Source organism: Alosa alosa, chromosome 6 (assembly GCF_017589495.1).
Source record: "Alosa alosa isolate M-15738 ecotype Scorff River chromosome 6, AALO_Geno_1.1, whole genome shotgun sequence".
Taxonomy (NCBI): domain Eukaryota; kingdom Metazoa; phylum Chordata; class Actinopteri; order Clupeiformes; family Clupeidae; genus Alosa; species Alosa alosa.
The window spans coordinates 18,624,277-18,646,343 of record NC_063194.1 but is presented as its reverse complement, the minus strand read 5'-3'; positions in this window follow the sequence as shown (position 1 = coordinate 18,646,343).

Below are 22,067 nucleotides of genomic sequence, written 5' to 3'. Positions count from 1 at the left end.
GATCCCTGAGGCAGGGGGCAGGAGAAGCCTAGAGCAGGGAACTGGGGTTATGCCCCTGGGGCTTTTCCCATAATTCCACTCTCCCATATTTCCATATTTCCAAACCCAATTCTATAACAAATCTCCCCACTGCTTTGGTGCACAGGTGGGAACGGGGAGAGAATTTTTACAAGGAAAGACATGCAGGAAATCCTACAAACACTAGAGTAACGTGTGGCTGGAGCTGCAGTGCTGTTGTCTAGGTAGCGAAAGAAGTAAGAGAGAAGTGAGGAATGGCAGGGATGGAGAGAAAAAGTCAGTAAGAGAGAGTCTGCAAAAAAAAAAAAAAAAATGCACGTTGAGTAATTCCACAGGTCAAATGCTAGCCTCCCCTTCCTTTACCCTCTACGTGTCAGTCACGTTCCATCTGAGGGGCCAAAACAAAGGCCTCCAAGCGGAGCAGGCGGCAGGAGAAGATGGGTGGGAGCGGCAACGCTGAAGGAAAATCGATCCCTTGCTCACCGTGATTGATTGGTGGGAGTTTTGGACAATTTTATCAGGAGACTTGGCTAACCAGAGATGACACGACCCATATTGGAGGGAGAATACGTTGTGGAGATTGATACCCGCCTTACAGACGTCGGGTCGGACCAAACACCTCGTGTCACATTCCTTAATGCCAGCCTCCCACTGAGCACATTCCCGCCATGCTTTACTCCTCACAACTTTGACTCTGTCAGTTTGTGGTGTTCCAACCTGCATTAACCCTTAAAGGTGTAGGTTTTTGAACGTTCTAAGTTCACGAACAATTGAAGGTTCTAAAATTCTATGTTGAATTTAATGAACCCAGATATTCTTTAGAACGTTCATTTCTCAACATTCCGTGTGACGGTACTCCTTTAAGGGCTAAGGGGTCCAAAGTGCAGCAGCAATATTTCACATGACCCTTTTCTCTCGTCCGCCCATCCCCCGCCTCATTCAGGCATATATACGTTTAGTTTACAACTAACATTGTGTCTGGGGTGAAATAAAGGCACTGGAGCAAGTCTTATTATTTCAAAAGTTTCTGTCGTAAATAAACACCCCCCCCCCCCCATAAAATCACACAAACACACAGACAAACACAAACACACACACACACACACATAAACACACACACACATCTCCCTCCTTTCAGAAGGCTCATTTAAGTGATGAATGAGACACATCATTGAAATGCTCTCCTGTGAAGTCACACATTAAAGAGAATACATGCAGTTGGCATATCCTCTCATTGGACAGTAAAGACAAGAGAGAGAGAGAGAGAGAGAGAGAGAGAGAGAGAGAGAAAGAGAGAGAGAGAGAGAGAGAGCAGGATGGTGGAGGAGAATGAGACAAGGGAGGGAGGGAGAGAGTGAGTATGAGAGAGAGAGAGAGAGAGAGAAAAAGTGCTGAAGAAGCAGATAAAGCAGAGAGGCATGAAATACTACATTAGGAGAGGAAAAGAGAAAAACAGCCACTAGGGCCTGATCATGGATGGATGACAGAGAGAGAAAGAGGGAGAGAGAGAGAGAGAGGGAGAGAGAGGAGGGACACAGAGAGAAAGAGAGTGCAATAGGTAGTGGCAGGGAGAGAGTTAGAGCGAGGGATAGATAGAGAGCAGGAGAGGGAGAGAGAGGCAGTGATGAGTAGAAGGTCAGGCGAGGTTAGGTGGCTGATAGGAGCAGGGGAGCATGAGCAGTCAGTCTCTCTCTGGCCACTCTGTGCCCGCTCAACCTGATCGGCCAGGAGATGGAAACGCTAGCTGCAAGGAATCTTTACTCTACACACACACACACACACACACACACACACACACACACACATGCACACACACAAAATTGAATTCTGGTTCTCCTTTTATTTGTAATTCTTTCTCCCTCAGACAGACCTACAGTACACACACACACTTAGCACACTCTTTCTTTTCTATGCTATTCTCTCTCTTTCTCCCTGACACACACACACACACATAACATACGCACATACATGGACGTATCTTAAGGGCTTTCTTAATTAAGCTCATCTCCCATTGTTGGGTGGTGGGTGTGGAAGTGGACCTTTCACAGGGATAAAGACGCGAGAAGGCTCCTACGCAGCGGAACAGCCCTCTCGCCCCCTAATCTGTGACATTCTTGCGCTGATCTCCTAAATGCAGCAGTGGCAGCACTGTTGTCTCGCTCCGCTGGCCAAATTAATGCCACGTCTCACGCCCAGCTCCGAGAACAGATCCCGGTGGATCGCACTGACAGGAGTCAACACGAAAAACAAAACATGAGCGTGTGTGTGTTTTTGTGTGTGTGTTTGTGTGTGTGTACGTGTGTGTGGGGGCACGGTGTAGTGAAGGTGTGAGAGCAAGAATGCCCCAGTTTGGGTCACCGGAAGACAGGTACCTGGCACAGATGGCATACCTTCTCCGCAGCAGGGTGAGGTGCCAACACGGTGGTGTGTCAGCGGGCACGTGTCTGCCAGTCTTTTACACACAGTGTCCCCGTGTGTAAACCGAGCTGTGTAACAGTCTGCGTTCGGAGGAGTTCTCTTTTTAACCTCACACCCTCTAACACGCAGGAGGTCCGATGCAGGGGGCCTGCTGTCGATTATTGGTGTCTAGCGATAATGACCCGGGCCTGGGGTTCCTCACTGTGTACAGATGGGGTGTGTGGAGCCTAACAGAGAGGCTGACATCCGGGGCAGCACACCTGGCCTCCTCGCCCCGTTCATCACAGACTCCTCACAGGGAAAGCACCGCGGAGAGCCCACATCAGAGACTACCACAGAGTTGAGCTAACTGTGTGTGTGTTTGTGAATGTGTGTGCGAGTGTGTTTGGCCCCGTAGGGAGTGTGTAGCAAGCAGTGGGAGTTGGAACAGATGGGAGTCCTAATTTACCGGCTCCCTCCCTCCAGGAGATGAGGGAAAAAAAGGGGTCTGGGCGCTGAGGGGTTCCTGTGGCCTGGGCTCTTCCTCCTGGTGCTAAACGAGCAGCGGTAATGAGCTCGACTCTGGACTCCGTGCCATCAGAGGAGGAGGAGAAGAAAGGGGTGTAAAAAACACAGCCCTGAGGGGTCTTCTACGAATGTAGTGACACGAGAAAATAAGGGGGTGTGCGCATGAGTTATGTGGAGGAGAGGAGAGGGAGGGGAGGGGAGGAGAAAGAGCCGCATGAAATTCATACCTTCCATTTCTGGCACGCTGCCGACGACCTCTTGACCCCAGCGCCATCTACATCTCGCAGAGCTCCCTCCCCGACCACACCCCCTCATATCCTCAACTCCCCCTCCCATCCCGCCCTCTCGCTCGCACTCTCCCTCCCAAGAGCCATTCACCCATTTTGCAACAACTATAAGGAGCACAATGAGTGGTGTGACTGGACTGAATAGGTGGCAGGGGGAGAAGAGGGAACCTGCCGGGATTGGCTTAAATGATGAAAACTATTGTGCTCAGAAAGAATCAATCAGTGCTTTTCAGCGTAATTCGATTCTATTCACAAAGGGGCCACGGAGGCAATCTTAAAATGGAAATGCCACTCTGTCTGAGAGAGAGGTGGTGCTGGTGGTGGTGCTGGGGGGTGGGGGTGCGGGAGAGAAGGAGTGGGGTGGAGCTGGGGTGGAGGGGCTGTGGGAGTGATGGCATGCATGAAAAAACATGGTCTCATCAGGACACGGCATCTTTCGATCACCCCCCACACACACACACACTCCACCCCCCAGCATCCCACCCCCCCTGCAGCTTGTGAAGCTCGCATACAAACGCAGACACACACACACACACACACAAAACCATTACACCGTCTTCTGCTGAGCGCAACAAAACTTTCCCTAAGTGGGTTAGCGCTCTCGGCCCTGCCAGGGTAATCAGGGAGATGTGAAAGAGATCTTCTAAAGAAGAGGAGAAAAAAAGCTACGCATCCCAGTCTCTCCCCTCTCTATACCCCCTTTCCTCTTTCTCACTCTCTTATTCTCAAAAGCCAGTGGGCGTGATTCGCAAAACGCTCCCGGCCTTTACAGCCTGTGGCCAAGCGTCTGCTGGTGTGATGCTGTTGTTTGTGAGTGAGGCAGAGCTGTGGAAGAGTGTGTGTGTGTGTGTGTGTGCGCGTGTGTGCGTGCGTGTGTGTGTGTGTGTGTGTGTGTGTGTGTGTGTGTGTGTGTGTCTTTGCATGTGTGTTAATGAGTGTGTGTGTGTGTGTGTGTGTGTGTGTGTGTGTGTGTGTGTGTGTGTGTGTCGGACATGTTTTCTGACAGGTCCAGAGACAGTCATTTGTTTTAAATCATATACAGAATACAGAGAATAGATAAATTTGTGTGCATCTTTGTCACACACACACACACACACACACACACACACACACACACACACACACACACACACACACCACACACACTTGGCTGCAGAGGCAGGACCACACTCATCTTGGCCCTTATCTTGGTTCTCCCTCAGGGGTGTGGTTGAGGCTTGGTCGGCCTCCTTAACCGCAATCTATCGGCCGCCTCCCCTGTCAGTGGAGCCCTCAGCCCACCGCTGGTGCTCAGGGACAAACGCATCCTCACCGGCTGGACCACAGCAGAAGGGGAGCGCTGCATGGCTGGGACCAGACTTGAGGACAGACTTGAGGACAGTGCAGGACAATGAGTGGAATGCAGGGATACTGAGCATATGGAGCATCTCTGCAATGTTGCACACAGATGCAACACAAACACAAATAACTATATTCCTCTACGTTCATGGACAAAAAAAATACAAAAACCATCCATGACTTAAGTAAAAAGATGAACACACACACCAATGCACAGACACACACACCAGCCAGCTGTCACTGGCTCTCCCCTTTTAGTGGAGTAGGTTGGTGCATTCTCATCCTGATGAAAGAACATCTGCCTCCTCGTGAGCGCTCTGGTCACATGAGAGGGGCTCCTGAAAACCAACACTGGCCTCCTGGGGTGGACTGAGGTGGGCTGGGGTGGGGTGGGGTGAGGATGGGGGTTGGGTTGGGTTGAGCGAGTGTTAACATTAATCTGATTATGACCGCAGAGCAAAGAGCTCGCTTCGCCTTCTACTGCCACTGGGGGGAGATGATCCGAAAGAGAGAAAAAAAAAGAAAAGACGACACACCGCACAGTGTGTACCACGTATCCCGAGATCACACACACGACAAGACGTTTTTGCTTTCATCTGCCACCTGAGTGGAGTCGGTCGCTTCCGCCGTGTGTCCCCTGATCAAAGGGGCCCGTGGGCTGCTGGAGCAGGCAGAACCAAACTCCTGTGTTTGGGGGAGTAATTAGAGGTGTCTCAGATGAAAGGGAGGCACGCGGGGAGGAATCAAAGCACCCAGACAGGGTTACCACACATATCCATGAGGGTCGCTTATCACAGGAAGTGACAGAGAGACTTGAGTGAAAAGAGAGATCACATCCGGTGAATGTGTGTGTAAGTGTGTGTGTGTGTGTGCGTGTGTGAGTGTGTGAGTGTGTGTGTGTGTGTGTGTTTAAGTGTGTCTGTGTGAGTGTGTGTGTGTGTGAGTGTGTATGTGTGTGTGTGTGTGTGTGTGTGTGTGTTAATGTGCGTAGCTTGGATGAGGTGAGCTTGAGTGTGTGTGTATATTGTGTGTGTGTAAAAATGTATGTCTGTGTGTGTGTGTAAGAGGGGGCAAGGTCAAATCCAAGAAGAAGAGCTAAAGATTGATGTGGGTTACTTCAGGTCATCCGTCATTCTCTCATATACTGCTCTCTATCTCCCTCTCTGCTCTGGACTGGCTCTGGTGCCATTTCTTATGTCTTCTGTTATGTCCCCTCAGAAGAACAGGACTCTGGCAGACACAAGCACGACACAGATCTTTTGTCTGGTTTCTCATGCACATCTGACTATTGTGTTTTTTATCTCCACACATTTCTGTATGTATGCAATTTGCACAGAAGCCACGCAGTCCCTCTTAAAAATTCTTTTTCCATTTTTCTGCCTCTGAATGAGAACAGAAGGGGGGCAGGGCAGGTAAATAAAACATGGCTTTTTGCATTCTCTGCACCCGCCACTGCTGTGAAGGTGAGGACAGACAACAGAAGAGAAGAAAAGAGACGAGAGTCTGATAAGAAAGAGGAGACTCCCCAAAATGGACAACAATAACAGTATACAAAAAGGGAAACAGACCGCTTGTGCAATTGTTTTGATGCGCGGACTTATCTGTCACAGTCAGTGATGACAGCGCTGAGCTGAATTGTCAGTGCTAATCAACGTTTGAATGAAGCAAGAGCAGTGAGCTGATTCATGAAATGCCCCGCTCACACTACTACCTCTGCTCTGCTCCCCTCCCTCTCTCCATCTCTCTCTCCCTCCCTCTCTCCCTCTCTCTCTCTCTCTCAGGGTGCACACTCCAGTGCTTTCTCTCTGGTCTGAGTTTTATCTGAGTCTTGTTTGTGGTGATGACTTGGCTGGTGGCTTCGGCAGAGATAATGAACTACTACAAATACATTGGGAAGAGGAAGACCGTGCTTTGTGATTTAGAAGGTACATTCATTACAGACATATCTGTATAGAACCAAACATAAATGCCTGATGCACACCCGAACCTGCACACGCACACACATGCACACACACACACACACACACACACACACACACACACAGCACACACACACACACACACAGCACACACATCATGGCCTGAGTCTGTAACACAGTCACATACTGGGGCCAGGGCCCAGGCGAAGTAATTAACCGGGGATGCTTGTTTCACATGGCAGAGTCCATTAAGTGGCATGTCAGATGTCAGGGTAAAGACACTGCACATGCACACACACACACACACACACTCTTAGACCCTCACACATTCGCTGAAGATAAGTGGAAGAGAATGAGGGGGTAAAAGGGTAAGAGACGAGGAAGTAGCTGCAGTGGCCGGCAAGGGGGCAGCTCTGATTGCCCACCCCCCCCCCCCCCCCCCCCCCCCCCCCACCCCTCTCCTCCCCTCGTTCTCTGTAATCAGTCTCTCCATTCCTCCACCCACCGCCCCTGAGCATCGATCTACAGCAGCAGCAGCAGCAACAGCTTCAACAGCAGCAGTAGCAGTTTGGCCCCTGCCATCACTGCGGCCACAGACCTGCGCTCTGCCCGGCCCTTTGTCGTTTTTCAACCACCAACCCGCCGCAGGACTCACATCAACCAACGCCCGCCACGCTTCTCTTCTTTCTCTCTCTGTCTTTTTTTTTTTTTTCCCCTGCTTTCGTTCGTCTAGTGCTGCCACACAAGTCAACCTGAAGCCCCCACAAAGACTGGGGAAAGCCAGGTCAGGGCAGGTGTATGGACAGATAAGCCTCCATCACATCAGAGCAGAGGTGAGAGTGCAATCAGAGAGAGAGGGACAGAGAGAGAAAGAGAGAGAGAGAGGGAGAGAGAGAGAGAGAGAGAAGAGGACTGCATGAGAGGGACAATGGAGTGAATGATAGAGAGGGATAGAAGTAAGAGGAGAGATGAGAGAGACCACCCCAGATCCTCTCTCCCCACAACCTCCTCTCTGCCTCACGGTGATGCACAGGGTGTTTCAGATAACAGTCCCCCCACCTTACACACACACACTCTCACACACTCACACACACACACACACACACACACACACACACACACACACACACACACACACACACACACACACACACACACACACACACACACACATCCTGCAGCCCTACCCCTGCGCACTGTGAGGGCCACACAGCCCCGGTGAGGGCGGGTTATCTCCCACCTAACAGATGAGCCAGGGGAAACAAGAGAGCCACTCAGGGAGGAGGTGATAGGGCAGCCGAGGAGAAGAAGAAAAAGCAGCGACAGACAAGATAGCAGAGAGAATGAGAGGGCAAAGACAATGAGGAAGAAAGATAGAGAGCAAGCGAGAGAGATAGAGAGAGAGAGAGAGAGAGAGAGAGAGAGAGAGAGAGAGAGAGAGAGACCTAGCAAACAGAGAGGGAGAGTTTAAAAAAAGACGGGAGAGGGAAAGAAAGAGAGCGGGCTGATTCCTCTGTGCTGAGACTGGAGGAGAGGTGGCTGTTGAGTTTGGGCAGAGATGGTGAGTTGTTAGGTGAGTAGCCACCTGCAGTGCCCCCCCACCCCCACCTGCAGGCCCCCCCCCCACCTCACCTCAGTCCAGTCAGCCCTCTCCACCCCTTCTCCTCCCTCTCCCATCAACCCATTCTCCCAGTGTTAAAATGGTGATCACATCGGGGCTCTCCAAAGTAGATTACATTGACCACAGGCTGGGAGCAGTGGGCCGAGACGGGCTGAGGTGTGTGGGTCTGCGTGAGTGAGTGAGAGGTGTGCGTGCGCATAAGTGAGAGGTGTGTGTGTGTGTGTGTGTGTGTGTGTGTGTGTGTGTGTGTATGTGTGTGTGTGTGTATGTGTATGTGTATGTGTATGTGTGTGTGTGCTCACACACAGATGACGGATGGGTCTAGGCCCAGCAGCCACTCTGAAACCAGCGGCGTGTCAGAGGGAAATTCAATCAGAGGGAGTTGGGAATGGGGGGTTGGGGTGGTGGTGGTGGGGTCTGGACATGGCTGAGGAGTGTGAGTGAACCTGCTGCTGATTTGTGAACTGCAGCCCCCACCCCCCATTTTCACCACCCCACCACTAACACCCAACATCAGCCCTTGAAATACGTCCATTTTGTGTATTTTTAATCAATGTCAAGGAGGGTGATGCAGTGCGTGAGTGTCTACTGCTGCACCCAACTAACAAAATAAATAAATAAAAGCAATGAAGTCTCGCTGACAAACGTCTGTTCCACCTGAAACACCTGGGCTTGCACATGCACACACACACACACACCCAACCACACACACACACACACCAACACACAGGTGCTTGGATTCAAAGCTGCGCAGATGGAACCTTCCGGCAAGTCAGGGATACGAAATAAAGAAGTCATAAAACAAACAACAAACAAATAACAAACCCTGAATGAACAAAAAGAGTAGGAGAACAATCACTAAGCCTTTGGCCTCATGTTTGTTTATCTGTGTGTGTGTGTGTGTGTGTGTGTGTGTGTGTGTGTGTGTGTGTGTGTGTGTGTGTGTGTGTGTGTTTGTGTGTGCGCATGTGTCTGTGTGTGTGTGTCTGATGCACTGGGGTTAGAATGACAGATCACCAAACAATTAACATTTTAATAACAATAAATAATTAGTGCGGCGTGAATGTGCTGTGTGGCTGATAATTGGAGACTGGCGGATCCATTCCTGTGGCTCAGGGCGGACACATGCTGACGTCTGTGTGGGTTATCTGCTATCGGGAATCATTCCTGAAGCATAAACAAGCCACACCGAAAGAGGGAGGGAGAGAGAGAGAAAGAGAGGGAGATAGTGAGGAGGGAATGATAGAAAGAAAGAGAGAGAGAAGTTGGCGTACGTCCAACCGCCTGTCCTCTCCATTTTACGGCAGTCTTTTCCCAGCCTTTCAGCCAATTCAGCCCCAAATATCGACCTGAGCGCAGAGGCCAGGCTCGCTCATGTAGGAAGGGAGGGGGGAGAGATGGAGAAAAAGCGAGTGAGAGAGAGACAGAGAGAAAGACAGAAGAGGAGAGAGAGAGACATGAGGACAGAGAGAGAGAGAGAGACAAAGAATGATAGCCAGAGGAAAGGGGGAGCACCAGAAGATGTGTAGTCCAATCCCACTACAGATGACTCACAGCCGGTCAGCCGCAAACACGGGGCGGCTTCCACCGATCGAATGAGTGAATGAAGCGTGTGAGTCAGAGATATCAAGAGCCAGCGCTCCACTGAGACACTCCAAAGGATGGAGGCTCGAGCCGGTGAAAAAAAACAAAACAAACAACAACAAAAGAAGTGGGGGATGAAAAAACACACAGGAATAAAACACAGAAAAACTTGCCAGCGCTGCCGACTTAATTAGATTGGTGACCCGGAGAGCAGTGACCTGAGGATGGATACGCACTGATACAAGCCTGTTTGCAGACACACACACACACACACACACACACACACACACACACACACACGGGCCTAATCCAATCTCTTCTGTAAGTGGCTGAGTTATGGGCGTGATCGGGCCTGTGTTGTAGTAGGGTTTGTGAGCTCAATGCTGGCATGTTAGAGCCCATCCCTTTTCCGGAACGTTCTCCGGCCATCAGAGCATGGCTGCCCTTGTGATCTAATGCATGGGCCCATGACCCACCTACAAGGAGCCGCATTTTCATAACTATGAAAGAGAAACCATCTAATCACATCTAAAATCATAACATTGTGCGTGGTCATCATAGTTCAGCATCCACACTGCATTATCTAAATGAAAGAATAAAGAAAAGGCGGCTCTGCATTGTAAAACCACCACCAGGGTTAGCAGAGTTCAAAAAGGCAAATTAAGTTAAAACACCTAGTCATAACCTCACAATATTTGATAACAACAAAAAAGGTCAAAGGACACACAAAAGCACACACACACAAACACACACACACACACACACACACACACACACACAAACACACACACACACACACACACACACACACACACACATAAACACAAACACACACCTGTCCTGGTGTGACCCAGCAGCGCCCCTGACAGGACAGAAGGGAGATATGGCCCCGTCAAACGGCCTGCTGCCTCTGCATAGTTTAACGCAACTATAAAATATTCATCTGCTAAGTGGTACAGCATTTGTGCCCTTTGCGAGGCTCATGCATTGTTTAGGCCGCCATAGAGGAGGAAGTGAAGAGGGAGGGGAGGAGCGCCGGGGTGCGGGTGTGAGGAGGTGGGAGCACGCTGAAATGGGGCCAAACTGGAGCGCTGATTTATGCATGTAGAGAGAAGAGCAAAGAGAGAGAGAGAGAGAGAGAGAGAGAGAGAGAGAGTGGGAGTAAAGAAAGAGAGAAGTTGAGAAGGATGGAGTGAGGATAAGGCAGAAGTGTGTCACCACAGATTTCTCTCTCTCTCACCCGGAGTGAGGCGGCTGCCCTCAGCCTTCGCTTCTGCCCCGCTCCCTCATCTTACTTAGCTGGTCAGGAGAGCTCCGGGCACCACACCCTTTCATCTGGGTCTTGGAACACTGGGTGGGTGAGGTTGGGAGTGTGTGCTGTGTATGCTGTGCTCTCTCTCTGTGTGTGTGTGTGTGTGTCTCCAGGTCTCCAGCTCCAGTTCAAATTCCAGTCAGACATAAATCTCGTCCTCTATTTCTGCACTTGTGTCTTGGCACATTTCCCTTAATGAGCAATTAATACGAGAACTGGAGACAGTGCGGGGAGGGAGGGTATCATACTCATTTACAGAGATCTCATACACACAGACACACACACATGCTCACTCACGCATCTACATTACAGACACAAACACGCTTGCACAGGCACACACACACACACACACACACACACACCGATCCAAAGTCTCCCTTTCGCTAATCAAAGGCACAAACACACACTTCGCCACGGGACAGAACGCAGAAGCCTCTGATTCTCCGACCGCTCTCACTTTCAACTTTTCCAACAAAATGAAAGCCACAGCATTTTTTGCCTCTCCACTTGCACGCAGACACATGCAAATGCACACACACACACACACACGCACACACACACACAGGCACACACACGCACACACACGAAATGGGCTTCATCTCCTGCTAATTGAAAATAACTTCTGGCTAATTTACTTCCAGGCTGGAACGACATTGCGAACTTTTAAATTACCGCAAATTGACCACAGGCGCGACAGAACCCCATTTTCAAGTGCAAAATAAATGGAGGAAGCATGAGTGTGGAGCGAATGATAGAAAGTAATGCAACGCCGCAACCTGCTATTTAGACCCCAGCAGTCGGAGTGTCCTCCCCTGTGTCCTTAGGCATGTGAGGGGATGGAGAGACACTGCCTGACCACCGATGCCCGCTTGGGCACTGGGTCCTGATGGGGACCTAGGGTGGCAGTGCCCCCTCTTCCCTGCCTTTCCTCGGTAAACAAGGTCCATCTTTAACCTTCTTACTGTGCACATGATATACTTTGCAATTGAGGGCCTGGACTGCATCCATTATGAATGAGACCTATATTACTCTCAGCATTAGCAATGTATGAGCTGGGCCTTGGAAACACAAGGCACTTTTTCTACCTTCTGCTCAAGTCACTGCCCCCCAACTCCTGCACCTTAAACTGAGGAGACAAACATATACACACAGACACACACCCACACACAGACACAGACACAGTCACACACACACACACACACACACACAAACGTATGGGCCAGCAAATGTATGAACCCCCACTTAACACCGCACACATATCCAAACCTCACAAATCTCATACGAAATGCTAACCACTATCTCAGTTCCAGGCCAACACTCAGTCCATGACAAAGCTGCATGTTTACTTGCTTACAGGACTGCAATCATAATCACCATTCCTCGCTGATGCCTTTCCTTGACCAGTATTCTTTATTTTTTGCACCTTCAGTCCTCCTTTAGAATAAACCAACACAAAAACAAAAACCAATCGCAGATTTGAAAACATAAAGACGCAGAATGCATACAGAAATGATACAAATCAATGCATACTGCAGAGTCTCGGAATGGAAATTGGTGGCTGCCCTGATTGCAGTGGTGCTGGATGGGTCTCCTGGTGACAATCGATGATTGACTGCCTGATGTGGTGCGGAGATGGGCGGCCGCTAAGGCCCCCGCTCACTCAGACGAGACCCGAGAGGCTGGCCATCCCACCGCCACCCGCGCTTGCGCTCCCACCACCTGCCTATCAGACCAGGCCTCCTCGGCAAGAGATTACTAAAGCCCCTGGAGATACCATCTCATAGCACTCAGCAACAACCCCCCACCGCCGAGCGAAGCAGGATAGAGGAGATGGTGGCGGTGGAGGAGGAAGACTGAGAGGAAATGGAGGAAGATGGAGCTGAAAGACTGAATGCTAACGTTGCCCTGCAGAAGATGAGGATGATGTCTCATTATCATCAAGTCTACCAAATTCACTCTAAAGGGGTTCCAATATGGAGTATTCATGGTCACTGGTGCTGATGGAGAGATCAGGCTGGATGGTAATGAGAGAGGGGGTGGGGTGGGGTGGGGAGAGGACCAGACCAGTGAGAGATGAGATGAAACACTAGAGACTGCTGCATGCTCTTGCATGCCACTCTAGTGTAATGATGAAACAAATACCGAAGCCTCAGTCATGATATAAGTCTATGTGTGTGACTGTTTATGCTCATTTGTGTGTGTGTGTGTGTGTGTGCATGTGTGTGTGACAAAGATGAGTGGGGAATGGCGTGTGTGTGTGTGTGTGTGTGTGTGTGTGTGTGTGTGTGTGTGTGTGTGTGTTGGGCCCTATTATGACAGGAAGCACCACTCATCAGGCATTCAGAAGCCTGTAAGAGGAGACATAAATCAATCCTCTGCCAATTATGACACCAGCCAGTAGCGTGAGTGCAGGGAATTAGCTGCACTGATCTGCACCCGAGATCATGTTCAGTTAGAGGGCCGAGACAGTGGGAGAGAAAAAGAGAGAGAGAGAGAGAGAGAGAGAGAGAGAGAGTAAAAGAGAGAATAAAACTAAGAAGGGGAGATAGAGAAAGAAACAGTGAGACAGAGAGCCTGTGAAAGGATCTGTAGCAGAGATTGCGGGAGCGCGCAACAGTATCAGTCAGGCGAGTTTCGAGATGGAGCAGAGAAGCTCCCATGCACCCGGAGCGAGCGGCATAAGCTGACAGGATATATGCAAAGATCAAAAACACACAGCCCCTGTGCGTCTGTACTGAGTGAGTGAGTGAGCACGCAGAGCACGCCGAGGTCGCAGTTAGCGTCTCCACGAGAGGCAGGTAGAGCTTCTAGATTATTCTGAATGACAGCGCAGCTCATAGACTAGATCGCAAAGGAGTCGTGAGGAAAATGGTGCGTGTTGAAAAAAAAGTGATATGACGCCTGACTTCTGATATACTCACTTACTCTCTCACTCTCAGTCTGGATTTCTCACAGACACACACACACACACACACACACACACAGACACACACACACACACACACACACACACAGACACACACACACACACACACACACACACACACACACACACACACACACACACACACAGCTCTCTTCATCATCAAAATTCAGCTCTCCTATCTTGCGACTGACTAAAACATCTCTAGTGATTACAAGCTGAGATTCCAGAGGCCCCGCCGTACCGACCACTGTTCCACCCCCATACATCCCCCCCAATCCCCACCCCATCTCACCACGCTCAACGGCTGGGAAGCCAGGAGGCCGTGGAGGGACGCTGCTGTTTTTCCAGCGCTTTGATTCTGGTTAAATAGAAACAGAACAGCCCTTTAAAATCATTAACACAGATATAAAGTATGCATGCAGGCTATGAGCCGAAGGCTGTGTGAGTGTGCTAATGCAGTGCATATATTAAAACAGGGAAGAGAGGGCATGGAGGAGAGACGAAGAAGAAGAAGGAGAAGAAGACGGGGGGAGTATAAAAAAAGCCCGAGATCCACAGAACGCACTTGAAAGAGCATATCTTGCAAAAGTGCAGATATATTATTTATCGCACAGACATCAAAAAGGAGACTTCGTAATGACCTTATTTTAATTTATGGGAGAGGGCGAGGCAAGCCGCCCTCTCTCTCTCTCTCTCTCTCACTCACTCTGTCTGTCTCTCTCTCTGTGTCCTTCGGCGAGAGCGTCGGGGACCGGCGTGAAGGATGATGTCATATGTTCTCTGATGTTTGTTCTATATCATACGCTGTCATCCTATATAAGCTTAACACGTGCAGTGGAGAGCAATTATGGTTGTCTGAGTGAGGACGTATGGCCATCCTGGAGGTGTCTGCTGCCATTTGATGTTCCAGGTTATGGCTGTGGCGTAGCCCCCTCGCTCGCAGCCACGACCGACACTACGGTGCCTGCGCTACTGAGTTATTGAGACAGGAAGAGCTCATATTCTCTCATGACACCAATCTTCGCCGGCCAAGATTCCCCACTTCATCACTAATCGCTTCCCACGCGGACGGAGAGTGCTCGGACTCGACAACAAAATGCTGGTGTTCAGACTTAATTGAGCGCAAAACAAATCAGGGGAAAAAAATAACACCACTCCCTGGAAATGACACTTGGGAGGAAGGCTTGATTTCCTCATGATTAAAAAAAGCCCATTTCATCACGGTTGACTCGTTTGTTGGTCAGCTCGGGGGGGTTGGTGGGCGAGGTAGGCGGCGAGGGAGAATAATCCTTCTCCTACATGACACAGGTGATAAAATAGAGAAAGCCAAACGGAGCCCAGGTCGAGGATGAAGCCTCTGACAGGTGACGTCTCAGCCCTCCGCACCGCTCCTGGGCTGGGGCCGGGGCTCATCGCTGCCGCTGCTTCACCTACCGGTGAGGCAGTCAGTCAGGCAGCCCAGAAACAGGCTCCTGTGCCCCGCGGCTTACTGTGGGCACGCTTCCCTGCATGGCATGTCATGAATGTTTCAACTCTACAACGCCCTTGATGAAGGGAATGAATAAAAGATTCTGGAGGAGAGAGATAGAGAAAGAGACACAGCAAAAACTGGGGGACTGATGGAAAGTGAAAGGGAGGGAGATGAGGAGGAGGAAGAAGAAGAGGTGGCAGCTTGTGGGCTGACCATTTCATATCCCTTTGTTCTTATTTAATTTCTCTCCTCTTCTCAAACTCTCTTTTTCATTTCCTCTTTCACTCTCACTCTACCTGTCCTGTTTCGGCTCCCCCTACACCCTCCCTATGGACCCTTTCAAGAGAGTTCCATTATCAGCATCATAGTTGGCCCCACAAGACTTCCTTTTTAACATTCCATATGTTATCTTAATGCAGAGGAAGTAGATTGGGGCCCAAATAGAACGTTCAAGCATTGTTTTTGTTTACCTTGTTGAAAGGGTCCATTCCACCACCACAGCACATTAACAATGCTTTCCCTCTCCGCTATTTACCTTACACATATTACCAAACACTGTTCACTGCGGAGACTGTGCTGTGGATGGCTGTCCTTCCTAATCTTTGGGCGGACGCTGCGTCTATTCACTGCACCAGAAACTAGCAGCAGAAAGCCACGGATGGCGGGGAGGGGGGGGTTTGGCGGAGAAAGGAGGAGAGACGTATTTTAAAAAGGTATTTAAGGTGTGGGGATCTCGCTGATGGAGCCGGAGCTGGAGAGATGCATTGTTTTATAAGGAAAACTGGCACAGTGTGGGGAGAGGAGAGTGAGGAGGAGAGAAAGAGAGAGAGAGAGAGAGAGAGAAAGAAAGAGAAAAAGAAGGAGAAGAAAAAAGAGAGAGATTAGTGCTCAGGCAACCTCAAATACACCTGAGAACTTTGCACAATACTGGTGCACTGAGAAGATGTGAAGAGCCATGGAAAGGGATGTTATATAAATTGACATTAATACTGTGCCATTCATACTGGGCTTAAAAGACACACTCTCCCTCTCTCTTTTCGCTTTCAACCTCTTGAGGACTTATTGAGTGCACTCTGGCATGCACAGACCAGGCTGTTTCCCCCACATTTCTCCTTACAACTATGCTGTGTTAGTTTCCTGCGACGGCTTAGGGCCAAGGCTCTTTAGCACTTAAACTGATAAACAGAAAGGCAAGAGACCCAAATTCTCCCCCGTCTGATCCAGGACGAGCCCCCAAAAAACACCATCACTCCCCCCCCAAAAGGGTCACCCTCACTTAACCAAAAGGTACACCCAAAAAGCAGCAAACCACCTGAACATGAACAGGGCTTGGTGTGTGTGTGTGTGTGAGTGTGTGTGTGTGTGTGTGTGTGTGTGTGTGTGTGTGGGGGGGTATAACTTTAAAAAGCAGAGTTTTGGAGGCTGTGCGGCCCAGAGCTAAAAGACTGTAAGAGTGGCGTCCATTCATGTGTGAATGCACCTCCCCTAAAAAAAAAGCTTCTTGAGTCCATATCTGGATATGCCATGTGCCTCTGAGGTATCCCAGCAAACATTTTACAGCCTACTTAACAGTGGCTCACTTCCGGGGGCAACTCCTCCAACCCGCTCTCCTGGACTTCCCATGGTCCCACAGTGGCTTATCTAAGCAGTGATCTGTCACGCGAGTTGTGATGCGTTGTTTTTTGTCTCTTGACATCTCTCTGTTTTTCCTCTCTGTCCCTCTGTCGTTGGATGTTTTGTTTTCCTTTACATTCTCTCTTTCCTTTCTTTCTCCTTTGTGATCCTCCCTTCACAATTTTCTCTTTCTTCTTGATCTGCGGATCCTGGGAATACAAACAGCTCGATAGCACCTTCATGTGAAATTCGGAGGGGCTTGCCGTTTCTCCAGAGAAGGATATGATCGGATAGAGAGGATGCCAGGACACACACACACACACAAAGCCAAGCCCAGTCTCTTTCTGACACACACACACACACACACACACACACACAAAAACCCAAATATACAAAAGCCAAGCCCTTACACAAACTTTAATACACACACACACACACACACACCGACTAGCACACACACATATACAGGAGTGCCTCTCAATCCAATAAAGTGCTCTATTCCAGGGGTTTTGCTATGCGGCCTGAGAAGTGCTATCTTTTGATCTGCCGGCGAGCGGATGCACGGGGCCTCCTCTCCTCTCCGCTGCTGATCGGGGCTGCCCCCCTCTCCTCCTTCTCCTCAGCTGCAGCACTTCAAACGCCCGCACCCATCACAGCACACCAGCCACTTCTACCTCTCTCATCTCACACTGGAGAAACAGCCACAAAACAACAACAACAGAGAGAGAGAGGGAGAGAGAGAGAGAGAGAGAGAGAAAGAGAGAGAGAGAGGGGAGAGGAGAGAGAGGAGAGAGAGGAAGGAAGATGGACATTAAGGGGGGAGAAAAGATGAGAGAGAGATAGAGGAGGGAGAGAGGGAGAGGAGAGAATGCATCTATGCGAGTTGTAGAGCCAGAGAGTTGGAAAGAGGGAGTGAATGCAGTGGGAAAGAAAAGAAAGCTAAGGGGATAATGGCAGCCTGTTTGAAAGGGGTCTTTGGAGGATCACGCCGGCTGATGGTAGAGCACATCAGCAGATTAGGGCTGATCAGAGAGGAGGAGAGGCAGCACTACCGGGGGCCCTGCCAGGGGGGAGCTCCCCAGGCCCACGGCCCAGCGACGAAGCACCATGGGCGGATCAGCTCCCCTCTGCCTTCTTGTTCTCATGGAGGTAAGATTTATAACCGCCAGGGAACCTTTTCTCCCTTCCCTCTCTCTCTCGTTCTCTCATTCCATCTCTCTTTCTCTCAATCCATCTCTCTCTCTCTCTCTCTCCCTCCCTCCTTCTCTCTCTCTCTCTCTCACTCTCCCCTGCCACCCCCGCATCAGAAATGTGACTGGCCTCAAACTGCTGACTTGCTCACAGTCCATTGAGTTTCCTCTCCTTATCAAATTACAGCCACCTCAATAACCCATTCGCTGCAGTGCGCCCACCGCCAGAAATGAGCTTTCTCCTGGCCTGCCCCAAGCACTTCTCTCCTTCCCCCCACTTTCATGCATTATTCTCAAAAAAACAAAACACAGCAGACAGTACCTCATGTGTGTTTGTCTGTGTGTGTGTGTGTGTGTGTGCGTTATAGAAGTAAAGTTAATGTTTTGTTTTTTTTCTGTGTGTGTATGTATGTATGTATGTATGAACGTTATAATGCTATGAAGCATGTTGAGTATTTTTATATGTGTGTGCATTTTGTGTCGAGGGTTCCTACATGTGTGTGTGTGTGTGTGTGTGCGTGTGTTTGTGTGGTGTGTGTGCGTTATAGAAGTAAAGTTAATGTTTTTTTTTTTTTATCTGTGTGTGTATGTATGTATGTATGTATGAACGTTATGTACGTTATGAAGTATGTTGAATATTTGTGAGTATGTGTGTGCGTTTTTGTGCTCCGGGTTCCTACATGTGTGTGTGTGTGTGTGCGTGTGTTTGTGTGGTGTGTGTGTGTGTGTATAGGTCAGAGTGTGTAAGCGGGTAGGATGCCACTAATGTGCAGACAGGGCCCTGCTCCAGATGGCGGCTCCCCTCTGGGCGGCTGCCTTTAATTCCAGTTGGTTGGCTGCTCTGTGCCACCACTGCACAGGGACCTGCCTGCTACCCACAGCACAGACCCAATCACACCTAATGGTCCTCACAGACCACCCAATACTGCAACACACCGCACAGCACCGCATCGTACTGCACACAGGCCATGATTTCCCACATGCAACAAACACACACACACAGGCACACACACACACACTTAGCAGCCTGCGTCATCACACAAAACCACACAGCACCTCGACACACGACAACCTACACACACACACATAGCACTCTTCAGCCTAGTCACCACGGCATACCTCCCTTGCTGCCCTAAAACCGTACCTACCACACACACACACACACACACACACACACACACACACACACACACCTGCGATAAGAACTCCCTGTCAGCAGTTCTTCTGCTCCACTGAGACAGGCTCCTCGGTGAGCTGCAGTCATTACAGATGGGGGCCCGCAATGAAAAGCCTGGCTGTCAGCTAACAGATAGACTGCAGCTAAAGGTGCCGCCAGGGCCACTGCTCAGACACAAAGGTACATGGCCAGGCAAGGTGAGCAGCTCTCACACTACCCTCCCTCTTCCCTGTCTATCTCTCTCTTTTTTATTTTTATGTCTCCTCAACTTCAGCAAGAAGAATTTATTATTTTTAAACCTTGACAGGAATCACATTTGGCTTCTAATTAGGCCTGATTAATGTATGCAAATAAAAGGCAGCATTGAAATGCACAGAAGCCAGTTTCAAGCACTCCCCCAACCCATTTTCTCTCCTTCTCTCTCTCTATCACACACACGCACACACACACACACACACACACACACACACACAGATTTTCTTGGATATGAGTTAACATCAATATTTATCTTACTTCCATTATCTAATTTCCACCTCATTCACATGCTAATTGCTACAATTAGTTATAATTGAGTGCTCCAGTTCAGAGGGACTAACCTGCTGGTGAACTGCCATAACGTATGCATTCAGGCATGCACACACAAATACTATACATAAATGCACACTTCCCACCACACTCACAGTGTGTGCTGCTCCAAGCTCACTAGGGCACACAACATCAAACACACGCACACACAAAAGCTTGATCACATAAACAGAGCAAACCATTAAATGCCTATAATCTTTCATGTTATGTTAATTTGCAGCCCCCATCCCTCCTCAAAAGGAAAAAAAAAGTATAAATGGAAAGAAAGCCCTGCAAGCTAACAGACTATGAGTACAAAAGAAGATTCCTTCCACCTCACACAGAAAGTCAGGTGCGTCGACATCCACCCCCACCCCAGCTGTCTTCTGACAAAAAGCAGGTAGGGCAAACCTGTTGGCCCGGACGCCCTGGGCCCTTCCACCCTCAGGCTGACCTGCGGCCTCCTCCTCCGCTCTGGGGGAAGTCTCCTGCTCAGCCCTGAGTCCATTAGATTAGGCTCCCCTGGAGGCCCTGTCTGCCTGCCTGCCTGCCTGCATCCAGCCCTGTAGCTTATTAAGGAGCCCGTGATGAGACACGGTGTGGAAGCTCGGCGAGGGAGAAGACTGCTGACATCTCAACCCGTGGGCTGGACTCCGACAAGGCTGAGGGTTTTTTTTTCCCCCCACACACTGTCTTTGAAAAATCAACAAGTTTCTGTGAAAAACTGCTGTAATATTCTAGTCTATTCTAAGAGGGTGTGGGTGTTGGGGGCTAAAGGCCCAGAGGTCAGTCTGTAATGCGAGGCAATGGACACTTCAGCCGAGTTGGGAGGAAAAAAAATGTGTGTGTGTGTGAGGAGGGGGTATTGGTAAATTACTTGATTTGATCTATTGGATCTATCTGAGCCTCCATTTTTTGCAATTCAAATCCCAACTCAGTAAGCCAGGCCCCGGTGGAGATGGACTCAAATCCCCTCCATTTTTCCTAGGTCCTGTTGATTCCCTCAGGAGATCATCCATCTCCTTACAGTAGATGGTGTCCGCACATTGGTAGTTGGAGGAGAGCGATGGCAGCTGCCGCACAAGTGCGTGTGTGTATATGTGTGTTTGTACTTGTGTGAGCTGCTATTTGTGTTTGTGTGTGTGTGTGTGTGTGTGTGCACCCATCTGTGTTGGTGACAGATGAGACTTTGGGGCCCTACTGGTCCTTCCACCTGACTAGACCGCTGAGGCGTCCTCCTCCTCAAACACAATAAAAGCAGCGGCTGGTTCCTCCTAACTGGATTGGGAAAAGTTTGCCACTGCCCTCTAGCCCTGGGTGAGAGCTACTCATTCAATCACTCTTTTGTGTGGAGGGAGTCCATTTGAGCCTTGAGAAAAATAATGTACCCCCATAGTCTCTCTGTGCAGTGAATGAATACACGTAAGACATAAAGACAAACAAAAAGGGAATACGGGAATAAACAATTTCAAAAGCACAGGGACATTTCTGACTACATTAAGCCAATGTAATTTTCTCTTCACACAGAATAAAATGAGAAACATTGGGTGAGGACACTGAAAGAAAATCAGACACGTTGTATTTGTGTAGGACAAACACACCATCAAAATTACTATCTTCCTTAAGGTGTGAAATAATGATTTGCAGAGCTTTGCTTCTCAGTGCTTCTTAAAGATCTGAGAAACAGGACAAATCCACAGTCATGCAGTCATTAAGGGAGAGTTGAAGGAACCAGAGGGGGCTGTGCGTGAAGGAGAAAAAGAGCACTATGAAAAATAGGCAGGGGTGCAGGCTGCAGCCTCAGGTATAAGCTCTTACTTCTCTGATACACACAATCGCATACCCACACACATGCACACACACACACGCACACACACACACACACACACACAGGCTACTTTCATAAATCACACGGTGTGAGAGAGAATTTACGGGACGCAGATATCTCACGGCCGGCCCATCATCGGTATGCCTCTGTCACTGTAATTCTTCCCCAAACTGTCCTCTGCCATAGATAAAGATGCCCATCTCACTTACAGTGTGTGTGTGTGTGTGTGTGTGTGTGTGTGTGTGTGTGTGTGTGTTAAAGGAAGGGAGGGGTGTGTGTGTGTGTATATGTGA